Source organism: Polyodon spathula, chromosome 1, assembly GCF_017654505.1.
Source record: "Polyodon spathula isolate WHYD16114869_AA chromosome 1, ASM1765450v1, whole genome shotgun sequence".
NCBI classification, from domain to species: Eukaryota; Metazoa; Chordata; class Actinopteri; order Acipenseriformes; family Polyodontidae; genus Polyodon; species Polyodon spathula.
Genome location: NC_054534.1, coordinates 101,108,700 through 101,126,070, shown reverse-complemented (window position 1 = coordinate 101,126,070; position 17,371 = coordinate 101,108,700). Strand labels below are relative to the sequence as shown.

Sequence of the window (17,371 nt, the reverse complement as noted above, 5' to 3'; positions counted from 1 at the left end):
TGTAGTAGCTACTTCAACCATTGCGTGATTTATCCTCGCAAACTGTTTAATTGAACAAAGATGTAGTAGCTACTTCAACCATTGCGTAATTTATCCTCGCAAACTGTTTAATTGTATGTCGCAGCTTGCGTAGTGTTTCTTCTGTCTTTAACATGAACATCAGGGGAGAGCGCGAACGCAGTCCCCCACTACCAGAAATTATGCAGTCGAGATTCCCGCATTTGGGGAATTCGCAGGGGTCAGCACAGCCGGAGTGCAATGGCTGAGCCTCGCCCTGGGTGAACCACCTTCATGATCATGGTATCTCCCCTGCCAGGTAAGTATGAGTTGTAAGCGTTCCGAGTCGTCGGCCGGCCAAAAGAGACACCTTTCCAGGACATGGTACCTAAATCGACAATGAAAACAAAAACACTGTTTTCCAACTGTAACGTTATACTTATTTTTACAAACCACTCCCCACTCTGCTGAATGGAATGCTTTTCTTCCGTTCTGAGTAAAAAATATTTCTAAATTGCAACCCCCACAATGCCGATCGGTTTATATTTGCATGCGCGTTTCTCATTGGAGGAGAGGATGTGTCAGACATTCTACAACAGGACGTCCTCCTTCCAGCAGCTGCACGGAGCTGTTCTGTGAACGGAGCGGATCTCTATGGAAGCCCACACCTCTGTGTGAACGAAATTCAAAAATGTAAACAAATGTAGGACTTTTAACAAGTGTTTGACCCATGTATGCTTTCTACATCGTCTACTCTATTATCAACCATTCATTTTTTTTTAAGAGAATTGGTTCTCCACTGGAATAAGGAATTCAAATCGAGTCTGCTTAACCCATTCTCAAGGCAGCATTCATATTTCTTCTCTGTTTGCAAAGCAGCATGAGAATCCCTTTACTTGAATGAATTAAAATCCGCATTCACTGTTCCCAATTTACATGCGTTAACACAGGTGATCTGTGTCCTCTAGATTCCCTAATAACATTCGCCTTTGTTCTCCTGTGAAAACACGGCTGAATCAAATGGATGTCTGGAAACCTCAGCGCTTGCTAATACCCGAAATGTGCAGTCCAAAGTTGTCAAAACGAGAAGGAAGCAACCACATTTTAGAAAATGCTAAAATAATAGAACTGGTCTTGCAAAATAAAAACGCACCATTTCTAAACAGACAGACGGGTCCCAAATAGAAAAAGAAAACATGGGATCCCATAGCCACTTCTGTAAACAGGGTGGGCTTTGCCAAAATAAATGCAACACATTTTCATTTTCAAATCATAATCAATGCGAGACCCCTAGTGTCTGTTTGAACGGACTCTAACTGCCTGCTATTCTCACACCCTCAATGTTACTGACACAAAAGACCAGCGCTACCTCCGCTCCTTCTGGACACTTCGACATGAACGACCTTCATAAAAAACAATGCAATCAAGTCCAGTGTCTCGCTGACACTTTTTGGAAACAGTGGAGACAGGAGTACCTGACAACACTGCAGTGATGCAGAAAATGGACAGCAGGAAAGCCAAATGTAAAAGTGGGTGATGTTGTATTATTGAAAGACAGCCAGGCACACAGAAATGACTGGCCAGCCGGACTTGTGGTCAAAGCCTTTCCCAGCACTGACAAAAACGTCAGGAAGGTATAACTAAAAACTGTCAAGAAAGCAGTCCCCAGGTGTTTCTGAGACCTCGAAGATTGTGCTTCTTCTTTCTGAAGCATCCTAGACACAAGAGACTTTTAAAAAGAGCATTATTTGTTTCTTGATGCATGTTTCATTTCATAGTGGCACAATTTCATTATACCAGGCGGGGTGTGTGCTGCCATCCTGTTAGAAGGTAACAGATTGTTTTATTATAGTGGTTAAGATTGACTTTCATTGTGTTCCATGGTGTTTATCGCCCCCTAGTGGAGCTTTCTGGTACTTCGAAAAACTGCGCGAGAAAGGGGTGTTAGAGTAGAGTTGGCATTCTGCACGCAGCCAAGAAGCAAAAATCAACGCTATGGTGCAGCGATTTCTCGTCAAGCTTCAGCCTTTGAAAATATTTGTTTGTAAGTTCAATTCAAGCATATGGCTAGTGATGATAATATTGTCATTGATATAATTGCTTACTCATCATTGTTAGTTGGTTACATTTACGCACACAAATTGCCTTGCCTTTCAAGTGTGCAGTCAGCTGTATTAGCCAGTTAGTAGCTAATTTACCTCAGGGTTGGCTTGTTTGCTGGTGTGTCATGTAAGCGAATTGTAAAACATACTATACTAAAGTTTCGTTACTATTTCTAGTGTAATATGCTCTGTAATTGTACAGAGTTGGTTGCACATTATTAGAGTAATGAAAGGAGTCGGCTAGTTGCTGCTCATATGGTAATTATCTATCTGGTTTGACATCATGCCAGGCACATGTTTCTTTGGCACGTGCTCTGTATGTATGCAACTTAAACTTGAAATGTATAATGTACAGCTACAGTATGTTAATGTGAATTGAATACTAAAGTATATTCTTTGCTGTATTTTGCAGTTTCACCACATAAACATTTTCAATATATTCGTTGAAGAAAAGTCACGCCTTGGGAGTTTGATTGAAGACTCAGTTGTTAGCTATCTGTTTAGTTTTGCATAGGAACACAATGCAATGGGCAGAAAACTAACAAAGAAATGTTTTCTGTTGGTATGTGGTTCTATGTTGTCTAATTGAAGTGCTTGCTGGCAACATGCGTTTTCTATAAACTTGCAATTGATCTCCAAAGTGGTGGTGTTATTTTTTCTTGTTTTCCTTTGTTACCTTTGACACAGGCACTGCTCGCTCATTACTTTAATTCTTCTCAATATAAACACTTGATTGAAAATACATTTTAGAATTTGATACAGATCCCCATTCCTTTGGCGGAAATGTACGTAGCTACTTTCCAGTATACGGTAGAGTGTAAAATGAACAAAGATGTAGTAGCTACGTCAACCATTGCGTGATTTATCCTCGAGTGTAAAATGAACAAAGATGTAGTAGCTACTTCAACCATTGCGTAATTTATCCTCGCAAACTGTTTAATTGTATGTCGCAGCTTGCGTAGTGTTTCTTCTGTCTTTAACATGAACATCAGGGGAGAGCGCGAACGCAGTCCCCCACTACCAGAAATTATGCAGTCGAGATTCCCGCATTTGGGGAATTCGCAGGGGTCAGCACAGCCGGAGTGCAATGGCTGAGCCTCGCCCTGGGTGAACCACCTTCATGATCATGGTATCTCCCCTGCCAGGTAAGTATGAGTTGTAAGCGTTCCGAGTCGTCGGCCGGCCAAAAGAGACACCTTTCCAGGACATGGTACCTAAATCGACAATGAAAACAAAAACACTGTTTTCCAACTGTAACGTTATACTTATTTTTACAAACCACTCCCCACTCTGCTGAATGGAATGCTTTTCTTCCGTTCTGAGTAAAAAATATTTCTAAATTGCAACCCCCACAATGCCGATCGGTTTATATTTGCATGCGCGTTTCTCATTGGAGGAGAGGATGTGTCAGACATTCTACAACAGGACGTCCTCCTTCCAGCAGCTGCACGGAGCTGTTCTGTGAACGGAGCGGATCTCTATGGAAGCCCACACCTCTGTGTGAACGAAATTCAAAAATGTAAACAAATGTAGGACTTTTAACAAGTGTTTGACCCATGTATGCTTTCTACATCGTCTACTCTATTATCAACCATTCATTTTTTTTTAAGAGAATTGGTTCTCCACTGGAATAAGGAATTCAAATCGAGTCTGCTTAACCCATTCTCAAGGCAGCATTCATATTTCTTCTCTGTTTGCAAAGCAGCATGAGAATCCCTTTACTTGAATGAATTAAAATCCGCATTCACTGTTCCCAATTTACATGCGTTAACACAGGTGATCTGTGTCCTCTAGATTCCCTAATAACATTCGCCTTTGTTCTCCTGTGAAAACACGGCTGAATCAAATGGATGTCTGGAAACCTCAGCGCTTGCTAATACCCGAAATGTGCAGTCCAAAGTTGTCAAAACGAGAAGGAAGCAACCACATTTTAGAAAATGCTAAAATAATAGAACTGGTCTTGCAAAATAAAAACGCACCATTTCTAAACAGACAGACGGGTCCCAAATAGAAAAAGAAAACATGGGATCCCATAGCCACTTCTGTAAACAGGGTGGGCTTTGCCAAAATAAATGCAACACATTTTCATTTTCAAATCATAATCAATGCGAGACCCCTAGTGTCTGTTTGAACGGACTCTAACTGCCTGCTATTCTCACACCCTCAATGTTACTGACACAAAAGACCAGCGCTACCTCCGCTCCTTCTGGACACTTCGACATGAACGACCTTCATAAAAAACAATGCAATCAAGTCCAGTGTCTCGCTGACACTTTTTGGAAACAGTGGAGACAGGAGTACCTGACAACACTGCAGTGATGCAGAAAATGGACAGCAGGAAAGCCAAATGTAAAAGTGGGTGATGTTGTATTATTGAAAGACAGCCAGGCACACAGAAATGACTGGCCAGCCGGACTTGTGGTCAAAGCCTTTCCCAGCACTGACAAAAACGTCAGGAAGGTATAACTAAAAACTGTCAAGAAAGCAGTCCCCAGGTGTTTCTGAGACCTCGAAGATTGTGCTTCTTCTTTCTGAAGCATCCTAGACACAAGAGACTTTTAAAAAGAGCATTATTTGTTTCTTGATGCATGTTTCATTTCATAGTGGCACAATTTCATTATACCAGGCGGGGTGTGTGCTGCCATCCTGTTAGAAGGTAACAGATTGTTTTATTATAGTGGTTAAGATTGACTTTCATTGTGTTCCATGGTGTTTATCGCCCCCTAGTGGAGCTTTCTGGTACTTCGAAAAACTGCGCGAGAAAGGGGTGTTAGAGTAGAGTTGGCATTCTGCACGCAGCCAAGAAGCAAAAATCAACGCTATGGTGCAGCGATTTCTCGTCAAGCTTCAGCCTTTGAAAATATTTGTTTGTAAGTTCAATTCAAGCATATGGCTAGTGATGATAATATTGTCATTGATATAATTGCTTACTCATCATTGTTAGTTGGTTACATTTACGCACACAAATTGCCTTGCCTTTCAAGTGTGCAGTCAGCTGTATTAGCCAGTTAGTAGCTAATTTACCTCAGGGTTGGCTTGTTTGCTGGTGTGTCATGTAAGCGAATTGTAAAACATACTATACTAAAGTTTCGTTACTATTTCTAGTGTAATATGCTCTGTAATTGTACAGAGTTGGTTGCACATTATTAGAGTAATGAAAGGAGTCGGCTAGTTGCTGCTCATATGGTAATTATCTATCTGGTTTGACATCATGCCAGGCACATGTTTCTTTGGCACGTGCTCTGTATGTATGCAACTTAAACTTGAAATGTATAATGTACAGCTACAGTATGTTAATGTGAATTGAATACTAAAGTATATTCTTTGCTGTATTTTGCAGTTTCACCACATAAACATTTTCAATATATTCGTTGAAGAAAAGTCACGCCTTGGGAGTTTGATTGAAGACTCAGTTGTTAGCTATCTGTTTAGTTTTGCATAGGAACACAATGCAATGGGCAGAAAACTAACAAAGAAATGTTTTCTGTTGGTATGTGGTTCTATGTTGTCTAATTGAAGTGCTTGCTGGCAACATGCGTTTTCTATAAACTTGCAATTGATCTCCAAAGTGGTGGTGTTATTTTTTCTTGTTTTCCTTTGTTACCTTTGACACAGGCACTGCTCGCTCATTACTTTAATTCTTCTCAATATAAACACTTGATTGAAAATACATTTTAGAATTTGATACAGATCCCCATTCCTTTGGCGGAAATGTACGTAGCTACTTTCCAGTATACGGTAGAGTGTAAAATGAACAAAGATGTAGTAGCTACGTCAACCATTGCGTGATTTATCCTCGAGTGTAAAATGAACAAAGATGTAGTAGCTACTTCAACCATTGCGTAATTTATCCTCGCAAACTGTTTAATTGTATGTCGCAGCTTGCGTAGTGTTTCTTCTGTCTTTAACATGAACATCAGGGGAGAGCGCGAACGCAGTCCCCCACTACCAGAAATTATGCAGTCGAGATTCCCGCATTTGGGGAATTCGCAGGGGTCAGCACAGCCGGAGTGCAATGGCTGAGCCTCGCCCTGGGTGAACCACCTTCATGATCATGGTATCTCCCCTGCCAGGTAAGTATGAGTTGTAAGCGTTCCGAGTCGTCGGCCGGCCAAAAGAGACACCTTTCCAGGACATGGTACCTAAATCGACAATGAAAACAAAAACACTGTTTTCCAACTGTAACGTTATACTTATTTTTACAAACCACTCCCCACTCTGCTGAATGGAATGCTTTTCTTCCGTTCTGAGTAAAAAATATTTCTAAATTGCAACCCCCACAATGCCGATCGGTTTATATTTGCATGCGCGTTTCTCATTGGAGGAGAGGATGTGTCAGACATTCTACAACAGGACGTCCTCCTTCCAGCAGCTGCACGGAGCTGTTCTGTGAACGGAGCGGATCTCTATGGAAGCCCACACCTCTGTGTGAACGAAATTCAAAAATGTAAACAAATGTAGGACTTTTAACAAGTGTTTGACCCATGTATGCTTTCTACATCGTCTACTCTATTATCAACCATTCATTTTTTTTTAAGAGAATTGGTTCTCCACTGGAATAAGGAATTCAAATCGAGTCTGCTTAACCCATTCTCAAGGCAGCATTCATATTTCTTCTCTGTTTGCAAAGCAGCATGAGAATCCCTTTACTTGAATGAATTAAAATCCGCATTCACTGTTCCCAATTTACATGCGTTAACACAGGTGATCTGTGTCCTCTAGATTCCCTAATAACATTCGCCTTTGTTCTCCTGTGAAAACACGGCTGAATCAAATGGATGTCTGGAAACCTCAGCGCTTGCTAATACCCGAAATGTGCAGTCCAAAGTTGTCAAAACGAGAAGGAAGCAACCACATTTTAGAAAATGCTAAAATAATAGAACTGGTCTTGCAAAATAAAAACGCACCATTTCTAAACAGACAGACGGGTCCCAAATAGAAAAAGAAAACATGGGATCCCATAGCCACTTCTGTAAACAGGGTGGGCTTTGCCAAAATAAATGCAACACATTTTCATTTTCAAATCATAATCAATGCGAGACCCCTAGTGTCTGTTTGAACGGACTCTAACTGCCTGCTATTCTCACACCCTCAATGTTACTGACACAAAAGACCAGCGCTACCTCCGCTCCTTCTGGACACTTCGACATGAACGACCTTCATAAAAAACAATGCAATCAAGTCCAGTGTCTCGCTGACACTTTTTGGAAACAGTGGAGACAGGAGTACCTGACAACACTGCAGTGATGCAGAAAATGGACAGCAGGAAAGCCAAATGTAAAAGTGGGTGATGTTGTATTATTGAAAGACAGCCAGGCACACAGAAATGACTGGCCAGCCGGACTTGTGGTCAAAGCCTTTCCCAGCACTGACAAAAACGTCAGGAAGGTATAACTAAAAACTGTCAAGAAAGCAGTCCCCAGGTGTTTCTGAGACCTCGAAGATTGTGCTTCTTCTTTCTGAAGCATCCTAGACACAAGAGACTTTTAAAAAGAGCATTATTTGTTTCTTGATGCATGTTTCATTTCATAGTGGCACAATTTCATTATACCAGGCGGGGTGTGTGCTGCCATCCTGTTAGAAGGTAACAGATTGTTTTATTATAGTGGTTAAGATTGACTTTCATTGTGTTCCATGGTGTTTATCGCCCCCTAGTGGAGCTTTCTGGTACTTCGAAAAACTGCGCGAGAAAGGGGTGTTAGAGTAGAGTTGGCATTCTGCACGCAGCCAAGAAGCAAAAATCAACGCTATGGTGCAGCGATTTCTCGTCAAGCTTCAGCCTTTGAAAATATTTGTTTGTAAGTTCAATTCAAGCATATGGCTAGTGATGATAATATTGTCATTGATATAATTGCTTACTCATCATTGTTAGTTGGTTACATTTACGCACACAAATTGCCTTGCCTTTCAAGTGTGCAGTCAGCTGTATTAGCCAGTTAGTAGCTAATTTACCTCAGGGTTGGCTTGTTTGCTGGTGTGTCATGTAAGCGAATTGTAAAACATACTATACTAAAGTTTCGTTACTATTTCTAGTGTAATATGCTCTGTAATTGTACAGAGTTGGTTGCACATTATTAGAGTAATGAAAGGAGTCGGCTAGTTGCTGCTCATATGGTAATTATCTATCTGGTTTGACATCATGCCAGGCACATGTTTCTTTGGCACGTGCTCTGTATGTATGCAACTTAAACTTGAAATGTATAATGTACAGCTACAGTATGTTAATGTGAATTGAATACTAAAGTATATTCTTTGCTGTATTTTGCAGTTTCACCACATAAACATTTTCAATATATTCGTTGAAGAAAAGTCACGCCTTGGGAGTTTGATTGAAGACTCAGTTGTTAGCTATCTGTTTAGTTTTGCATAGGAACACAATGCAATGGGCAGAAAACTAACAAAGAAATGTTTTCTGTTGGTATGTGGTTCTATGTTGTCTAATTGAAGTGCTTGCTGGCAACATGCGTTTTCTATAAACTTGCAATTGATCTCCAAAGTGGTGGTGTTATTTTTTCTTGTTTTCCTTTGTTACCTTTGACACAGGCACTGCTCGCTCATTACTTTAATTCTTCTCAATATAAACACTTGATTGAAAATACATTTTAGAATTTGATACAGATCCCCATTCCTTTGGCGGAAATGTACGTAGCTACTTTCCAGTATACGGTAGAGTGTAAAATGAACAAAGATGTAGTAGCTACGTCAACCATTGCGTGATTTATCCTCGAGTGTAAAATGAACAAAGATGTAGTAGCTACTTCAACCATTGCGTAATTTATCCTCGCAAACTGTTTAATTGTATGTCGCAGCTTGCGTAGTGTTTCTTCTGTCTTTAACATGAACATCAGGGGAGAGCGCGAACGCAGTCCCCCACTACCAGAAATTATGCAGTCGAGATTCCCGCATTTGGGGAATTCGCAGGGGTCAGCACAGCCGGAGTGCAATGGCTGAGCCTCGCCCTGGGTGAACCACCTTCATGATCATGGTATCTCCCCTGCCAGGTAAGTATGAGTTGTAAGCGTTCCGAGTCGTCGGCCGGCCAAAAGAGACACCTTTCCAGGACATGGTACCTAAATCGACAATGAAAACAAAAACACTGTTTTCCAACTGTAACGTTATACTTATTTTTACAAACCACTCCCCACTCTGCTGAATGGAATGCTTTTCTTCCGTTCTGAGTAAAAAATATTTCTAAATTGCAACCCCCACAATGCCGATCGGTTTATATTTGCATGCGCGTTTCTCATTGGAGGAGAGGATGTGTCAGACATTCTACAACAGGACGTCCTCCTTCCAGCAGCTGCACGGAGCTGTTCTGTGAACGGAGCGGATCTCTATGGAAGCCCACACCTCTGTGTGAACGAAATTCAAAAATGTAAACAAATGTAGGACTTTTAACAAGTGTTTGACCCATGTATGCTTTCTACATCGTCTACTCTATTATCAACCATTCATTTTTTTTTAAGAGAATTGGTTCTCCACTGGAATAAGGAATTCAAATCGAGTCTGCTTAACCCATTCTCAAGGCAGCATTCATATTTCTTCTCTGTTTGCAAAGCAGCATGAGAATCCCTTTACTTGAATGAATTAAAATCCGCATTCACTGTTCCCAATTTACATGCGTTAACACAGGTGATCTGTGTCCTCTAGATTCCCTAATAACATTCGCCTTTGTTCTCCTGTGAAAACACGGCTGAATCAAATGGATGTCTGGAAACCTCAGCGCTTGCTAATACCCGAAATGTGCAGTCCAAAGTTGTCAAAACGAGAAGGAAGCAACCACATTTTAGAAAATGCTAAAATAATAGAACTGGTCTTGCAAAATAAAAACGCACCATTTCTAAACAGACAGACGGGTCCCAAATAGAAAAAGAAAACATGGGATCCCATAGCCACTTCTGTAAACAGGGTGGGCTTTGCCAAAATAAATGCAACACATTTTCATTTTCAAATCATAATCAATGCGAGACCCCTAGTGTCTGTTTGAACGGACTCTAACTGCCTGCTATTCTCACACCCTCAATGTTACTGACACAAAAGACCAGCGCTACCTCCGCTCCTTCTGGACACTTCGACATGAACGACCTTCATAAAAAACATGCAATCAAGTCCAGTGTCTCGCTGACACTTTTTGGAAACAGTGGAGACAGGAGTACCTGACAACACTGCAGTGATGCAGAAAATGGACAGCAGGAAAGCCAAATGTAAAAGTGGGTGATGTTGTATTATTGAAAGACAGCCAGGCACACAGAAATGACTGGCCAGCCGGACTTGTGGTCAAAGCCTTTCCCAGCACTGACAAAAACGTCAGGAAGGTATAACTAAAAACTGTCAAGAAAGCAGTCCCCAGGTGTTTCTGAGACCTCGAAGATTGTGCTTCTTCTTTCTGAAGCATCCTAGACACAAGAGACTTTTAAAAAGAGCATTATTTGTTTCTTGATGCATGTTTCATTTCATAGTGGCACAATTTCATTATACCAGGCGGGGTGTGTGCTGCCATCCTGTTAGAAGGTAACAGATTGTTTTATTATAGTGGTTAAGATTGACTTTCATTGTGTTCCATGGTGTTTATCGCCCCCTAGTGGAGCTTTCTGGTACTTCGAAAAACTGCGCGAGAAAGGGGTGTTAGAGTAGAGTTGGCATTCTGCACGCAGCCAAGAAGCAAAAATCAACGCTATGGTGCAGCGATTTCTCGTCAAGCTTCAGCCTTTGAAAATATTTGTTTGTAAGTTCAATTCAAGCATATGGCTAGTGATGATAATATTGTCATTGATATAATTGCTTACTCATCATTGTTAGTTGGTTACATTTACGCACACAAATTGCCTTGCCTTTCAAGTGTGCAGTCAGCTGTATTAGCCAGTTAGTAGCTAATTTACCTCAGGGTTGGCTTGTTTGCTGGTGTGTCATGTAAGCGAATTGTAAAACATACTATACTAAAGTTTCGTTACTATTTCTAGTGTAATATGCTCTGTAATTGTACAGAGTTGGTTGCACATTATTAGAGTAATGAAAGGAGTCGGCTAGTTGCTGCTCATATGGTAATTATCTATCTGGTTTGACATCATGCCAGGCACATGTTTCTTTGGCACGTGCTCTGTATGTATGCAACTTAAACTTGAAATGTATAATGTACAGCTACAGTATGTTAATGTGAATTGAATACTAAAGTATATTCTTTGCTGTATTTTGCAGTTTCACCACATAAACATTTTCAATATATTCGTTGAAGAAAAGTCACGCCTTGGGAGTTTGATTGAAGACTCAGTTGTTAGCTATCTGTTTAGTTTTGCATAGGAACACAATGCAATGGGCAGAAAACTAACAAAGAAATGTTTTCTGTTGGTATGTGGTTCTATGTTGTCTAATTGAAGTGCTTGCTGGCAACATGCGTTTTCTATAAACTTGCAATTGATCTCCAAAGTGGTGGTGTTATTTTTTCTTGTTTTCCTTTGTTACCTTTGACACAGGCACTGCTCGCTCATTACTTTAATTCTTCTCAATATAAACACTTGATTGAAAATACATTTTAGAATTTGATACAGATCCCCATTCCTTTGGCGGAAATGTACGTAGCTACTTTCCAGTATACGGTAGAGTGTAAAATGAACAAAGATGTAGTAGCTACGTCAACCATTGCGTGATTTATCCTCGAGTGTAAAATGAACAAAGATGTAGTAGCTACTTCAACCATTGCGTAATTTATCCTCGCAAACTGTTTAATTGTATGTCGCAGCTTGCGTAGTGTTTCTTCTGTCTTTAACATGAACATCAGGGGAGAGCGCGAACGCAGTCCCCCACTACCAGAAATTATGCAGTCGAGATTCCCGCATTTGGGGAATTCGCAGGGGTCAGCACAGCCGGAGTGCAATGGCTGAGCCTCGCCCTGGGTGAACCACCTTCATGATCATGGTATCTCCCCTGCCAGGTAAGTATGAGTTGTAAGCGTTCCGAGTCGTCGGCCGGCCAAAAGAGACACCTTTCCAGGACATGGTACCTAAATCGACAATGAAAACAAAAACACTGTTTTCCAACTGTAACGTTATACTTATTTTTACAAACCACTCCCCACTCTGCTGAATGGAATGCTTTTCTTCCGTTCTGAGTAAAAAATATTTCTAAATTGCAACCCCCACAATGCCGATCGGTTTATATTTGCATGCGCGTTTCTCATTGGAGGAGAGGATGTGTCAGACATTCTACAACAGGACGTCCTCCTTCCAGCAGCTGCACGGAGCTGTTCTGTGAACGGAGCGGATCTCTATGGAAGCCCACACCTCTGTGTGAACGAAATTCAAAAATGTAAACAAATGTAGGACTTTTAACAAGTGTTTGACCCATGTATGCTTTCTACATCGTCTACTCTATTATCAACCATTCATTTTTTTTTAAGAGAATTGGTTCTCCACTGGAATAAGGAATTCAAATCGAGTCTGCTTAACCCATTCTCAAGGCAGCATTCATATTTCTTCTCTGTTTGCAAAGCAGCATGAGAATCCCTTTACTTGAATGAATTAAAATCCGCATTCACTGTTCCCAATTTACATGCGTTAACACAGGTGATCTGTGTCCTCTAGATTCCCTAATAACATTCGCCTTTGTTCTCCTGTGAAAACACGGCTGAATCAAATGGATGTCTGGAAACCTCAGCGCTTGCTAATACCCGAAATGTGCAGTCCAAAGTTGTCAAAACGAGAAGGAAGCAACCACATTTTAGAAAATGCTAAAATAATAGAACTGGTCTTGCAAAATAAAAACGCACCATTTCTAAACAGACAGACGGGTCCCAAATAGAAAAAGAAAACATGGGATCCCATAGCCACTTCTGTAAACAGGGTGGGCTTTGCCAAAATAAATGCAACACATTTTCATTTTCAAATCATAATCAATGCGAGACCCCTAGTGTCTGTTTGAACGGACTCTAACTGCCTGCTATTCTCACACCCTCAATGTTACTGACACAAAAGACCAGCGCTACCTCCGCTCCTTCTGGACACTTCGACATGAACGACCTTCATAAAAAACAATGCAATCAAGTCCAGTGTCTCGCTGACACTTTTTGGAAACAGTGGAGACAGGAGTACCTGACAACACTGCAGTGATGCAGAAAATGGACAGCAGGAAAGCCAAATGTAAAAGTGGGTGATGTTGTATTATTGAAAGACAGCCAGGCACACAGAAATGACTGGCCAGCCGGACTTGTGGTCAAAGCCTTTCCCAGCACTGACAAAAACGTCAGGAAGGTATAACTAAAAACTGTCAAGAAAGCAGTCCCCAGGTGTTTCTGAGACCTCGAAGATTGTGCTTCTTCTTTCTGAAGCATCCTAGACACAAGAGACTTTTAAAAAGAGCATTATTTGTTTCTTGATGCATGTTTCATTTCATAGTGGCACAATTTCATTATACCAGGCGGGGTGTGTGCTGCCATCCTGTTAGAAGGTAACAGATTGTTTTATTATAGTGGTTAAGATTGACTTTCATTGTGTTCCATGGTGTTTATCGCCCCCTAGTGGAGCTTTCTGGTACTTCGAAAAACTGCGCGAGAAAGGGGTGTTAGAGTAGAGTTGGCATTCTGCACGCAGCCAAGAAGCAAAAATCAACGCTATGGTGCAGCGATTTCTCGTCAAGCTTCAGCCTTTGAAAATATTTGTTTGTAAGTTCAATTCAAGCATATGGCTAGTGATGATAATATTGTCATTGATATAATTGCTTACTCATCATTGTTAGTTGGTTACATTTACGCACACAAATTGCCTTGCCTTTCAAGTGTGCAGTCAGCTGTATTAGCCAGTTAGTAGCTAATTTACCTCAGGGTTGGCTTGTTTGCTGGTGTGTCATGTAAGCGAATTGTAAAACATACTATACTAAAGTTTCGTTACTATTTCTAGTGTAATATGCTCTGTAATTGTACAGAGTTGGTTGCACATTATTAGAGTAATGAAAGGAGTCGGCTAGTTGCTGCTCATATGGTAATTATCTATCTGGTTTGACATCATGCCAGGCACATGTTTCTTTGGCACGTGCTCTGTATGTATGCAACTTAAACTTGAAATGTATAATGTACAGCTACAGTATGTTAATGTGAATTGAATACTAAAGTATATTCTTTGCTGTATTTTGCAGTTTCACCACATAAACATTTTCAATATATTCGTTGAAGAAAAGTCACGCCTTGGGAGTTTGATTGAAGACTCAGTTGTTAGCTATCTGTTTAGTTTTGCATAGGAACACAATGCAATGGGCAGAAAACTAACAAAGAAATGTTTTCTGTTGGTATGTGGTTCTATGTTGTCTAATTGAAGTGCTTGCTGGCAACATGCGTTTTCTATAAACTTGCAATTGATCTCCAAAGTGGTGGTGTTATTTTTTCTTGTTTTCCTTTGTTACCTTTGACACAGGCACTGCTCGCTCATTACTTTAATTCTTCTCAATATAAACACTTGATTGAAAATACATTTTAGAATTTGATACAGATCCCCATTCCTTTGGCGGAAATGTACGTAGCTACTTTCCAGTATACGGTAGAGTGTAAAATGAACAAAGATGTAGTAGCTACGTCAACCATTGCGTGATTTATCCTCGAGTGTAAAATGAACAAAGATGTAGTAGCTACTTCAACCATTGCGTAATTTATCCTCGCAAACTGTTTAATTGTATGTCGCAGCTTGCGTAGTGTTTCTTCTGTCTTTAACATGAACATCAGGGGAGAGCGCGAACGCAGTCCCCCACTACCAGAAATTATGCAGTCGAGATTCCCGCATTTGGGGAATTCGCAGGGGTCAGCACAGCCGGAGTGCAATGGCTGAGCCTCGCCCTGGGTGAACCACCTTCATGATCATGGTATCTCCCCTGCCAGGTAAGTATGAGTTGTAAGCGTTCCGAGTCGTCGGCCGGCCAAAAGAGACACCTTTCCAGGACATGGTACCTAAATCGACAATGAAAACAAAAACACTGTTTTCCAACTGTAACGTTATACTTATTTTTACAAACCACTCCCCACTCTGCTGAATGGAATGCTTTTCTTCCGTTCTGAGTAAAAAATATTTCTAAATTGCAACCCCCACAATGCCGATCGGTTTATATTTGCATGCCGTTTCTCATTGGAGGAGAGGATGTGTCAGACATTCTACAACAGGACGTCCTCCTTCCAGCAGCTGCACGGAGCTGTTCTGTGAACGGAGCGGATCTCTATGGAAGCCCACACCTCTGTGTGAACGAAATTCAAAAATGTAAACAAATGTAGGACTTTTAACAAGTGTTTGACCCATGTATGCTTTCTACATCGTCTACTCTATTATCAACCATTCATTTTTTTTTAAGAGAATTGGTTCTCCACTGGAATAAGGAATTCAAATCGAGTCTGCTTAACCCATTCTCAAGGCAGCATTCATATTTCTTCTCTGTTTGCAAAGCAGCATGAGAATCCCTTTACTTGAATGAATTAAAATCCGCATTCACTGTTCCCAATTTACATGCGTTAACACAGGTGATCTGTGTCCTCTAGATTCCCTAATAACATTCGCCTTTGTTCTCCTGTGAAAACACGGCTGAATCAAATGGATGTCTGGAAACCTCAGCGCTTGCTAATACCCGAAATGTGCAGTCCAAAGTTGTCAAAACGAGAAGGAAGCAACCACATTTTAGAAAATGCTAAAATAATAGAACTGGTCTTGCAAAATAAAAACGCACCATTTCTAAACAGACAGACGGGTCCCAAATAGAAAAAGAAAACATGGGATCCCATAGCCACTTCTGTAAACAGGGTGGGCTTTGCCAAAATAAATGCAACACATTTTCATTTTCAAATCATAATCAATGCGAGACCCCTAGTGTCTGTTTGAACGGACTCTAACTGCCTGCTATTCTCACACCCTCAATGTTACTGACACAAAAGACCAGCGCTACCTCCGCTCCTTCTGGACACTTCGACATGAACGACCTTCATAAAAAACAATGCAATCAAGTCCAGTGTCTCGCTGACACTTTTTGGAAACAGTGGAGACAGGAGTACCTGACAACACTGCAGTGATGCAGAAAATGGACAGCAGGAAAGCCAAATGTAAAAGTGGGTGATGTTGTATTATTGAAAGACAGCCAGGCACACAGAAATGACTGGCCAGCCGGACTTGTGGTCAAAGCCTTTCCCAGCACTGACAAAAACGTCAGGAAGGTATAACTAAAAACTGTCAAGAAAGCAGTCCCCAGGTGTTTCTGAGACCTCGAAGATTGTGCTTCTTCTTTCTGAAGCATCCTAGACACAAGAGACTTTTAAAAAGAGCATTATTTGTTTCTTGATGCATGTTTCATTTCATAGTGGCACAATTTCATTATACCAGGCGGGGTGTGTGCTGCCATCCTGTTAGAAGGTAACAGATTGTTTTATTATAGTGGTTAAGATTGACTTTCATTGTGTTCCATGGTGTTTATCGCCCCCTAGTGGAGCTTTCTGGTACTTCGAAAAACTGCGCGAGAAAGGGGTGTTAGAGTAGAGTTGGCATTCTGCACGCAGCCAAGAAGCAAAAATCAACGCTATGGTGCAGCGATTTCTCGTCAAGCTTCAGCCTTTGAAAATATTTGTTTGTAAGTTCAATTCAAGCATATGGCTAGTGATGATAATATTGTCATTGATATAATTGCTTACTCATCATTGTTAGTTGGTTACATTTACGCACACAAATTGCCTTGCCTTTCAAGTGTGCAGTCAGCTGTATTAGCCAGTTAGTAGCTAATTTACCTCAGGGTTGGCTTGTTTGCTGGTGTGTCATGTAAGCGAATTGTAAAACATACTATACTAAAGTTTCGTTACTATTTCTAGTGTAATATGCTCTGTAATTGTACAGAGTTGGTTGCACATTATTAGAGTAATGAAAGGAGTCGGCTAGTTGCTGCTCATATGGTAATTATCTATCTGGTTTGACATCATGCCAGGCACATGTTTCTTTGGCACGTGCTCTGTATGTATGCAACTTAAACTTGAAATGTATAATGTACAGCTACAGTATGTTAATGTGAATTGAATACTAAAGTATATTCTTTGCTGTATTTTGCAGTTTCACCACATAAACATTTTCAATATATTCGTTGAAGAAAAGTCACGCCTTGGGAGTTTGATTGAAGACTCAGTTGTTAGCTATCTGTTTAGTTTTGCATAGGAACACAATGCAATGGGCAGAAAACTAACAAAGAAATGTTTTCTGTTGGTATGTGGTTCTATGTTGTCTAATTGAAGTGCTTGCTGGCAACATGCGTTTTCTATAAACTTGCAATTGATC

The 17,371-nt window shown here is 40.7% G+C and overlaps 6 non-coding genes across 6 annotated transcripts; all 6 read right to left on the bottom strand.

The window, feature by feature from the left end:
- Window positions 1-160: 160 nt before the first annotated feature.
- Window positions 161-324, bottom strand: LOC121326091. The gene has a single exon (XR_005951422.1). It is a non-coding gene; the product is annotated as a U1 spliceosomal RNA (small nuclear RNA).
- Window positions 325-3,088: 2,764 nt separating this feature from the next.
- LOC121326088 lies at window positions 3,089-3,252 on the bottom strand. Its single transcript, XR_005951421.1, has one exon. It is a non-coding gene; the product is annotated as a U1 spliceosomal RNA (small nuclear RNA).
- Window positions 3,253-6,016: 2,764 nt separating this feature from the next.
- On the bottom strand, window positions 6,017-6,180 carry LOC121326083. The gene has a single exon (XR_005951420.1). It is a non-coding gene; the product is annotated as a U1 spliceosomal RNA (small nuclear RNA).
- A 2,764-nt stretch (window positions 6,181-8,944) lies between these two features.
- LOC121326078 lies at window positions 8,945-9,108 on the bottom strand. Its single transcript, XR_005951419.1, has one exon. It is a non-coding gene; the product is annotated as a U1 spliceosomal RNA (small nuclear RNA).
- A 2,763-nt stretch (window positions 9,109-11,871) lies between these two features.
- On the bottom strand, window positions 11,872-12,035 carry LOC121326072. Its single transcript, XR_005951418.1, has one exon. It is a non-coding gene; the product is annotated as a U1 spliceosomal RNA (small nuclear RNA).
- Window positions 12,036-14,799: 2,764 nt separating this feature from the next.
- Window positions 14,800-14,963, bottom strand: LOC121326068. The gene has a single exon (XR_005951417.1). It is a non-coding gene; the product is annotated as a U1 spliceosomal RNA (small nuclear RNA).
- Window positions 14,964-17,371: the final 2,408 nt, after the last annotated feature.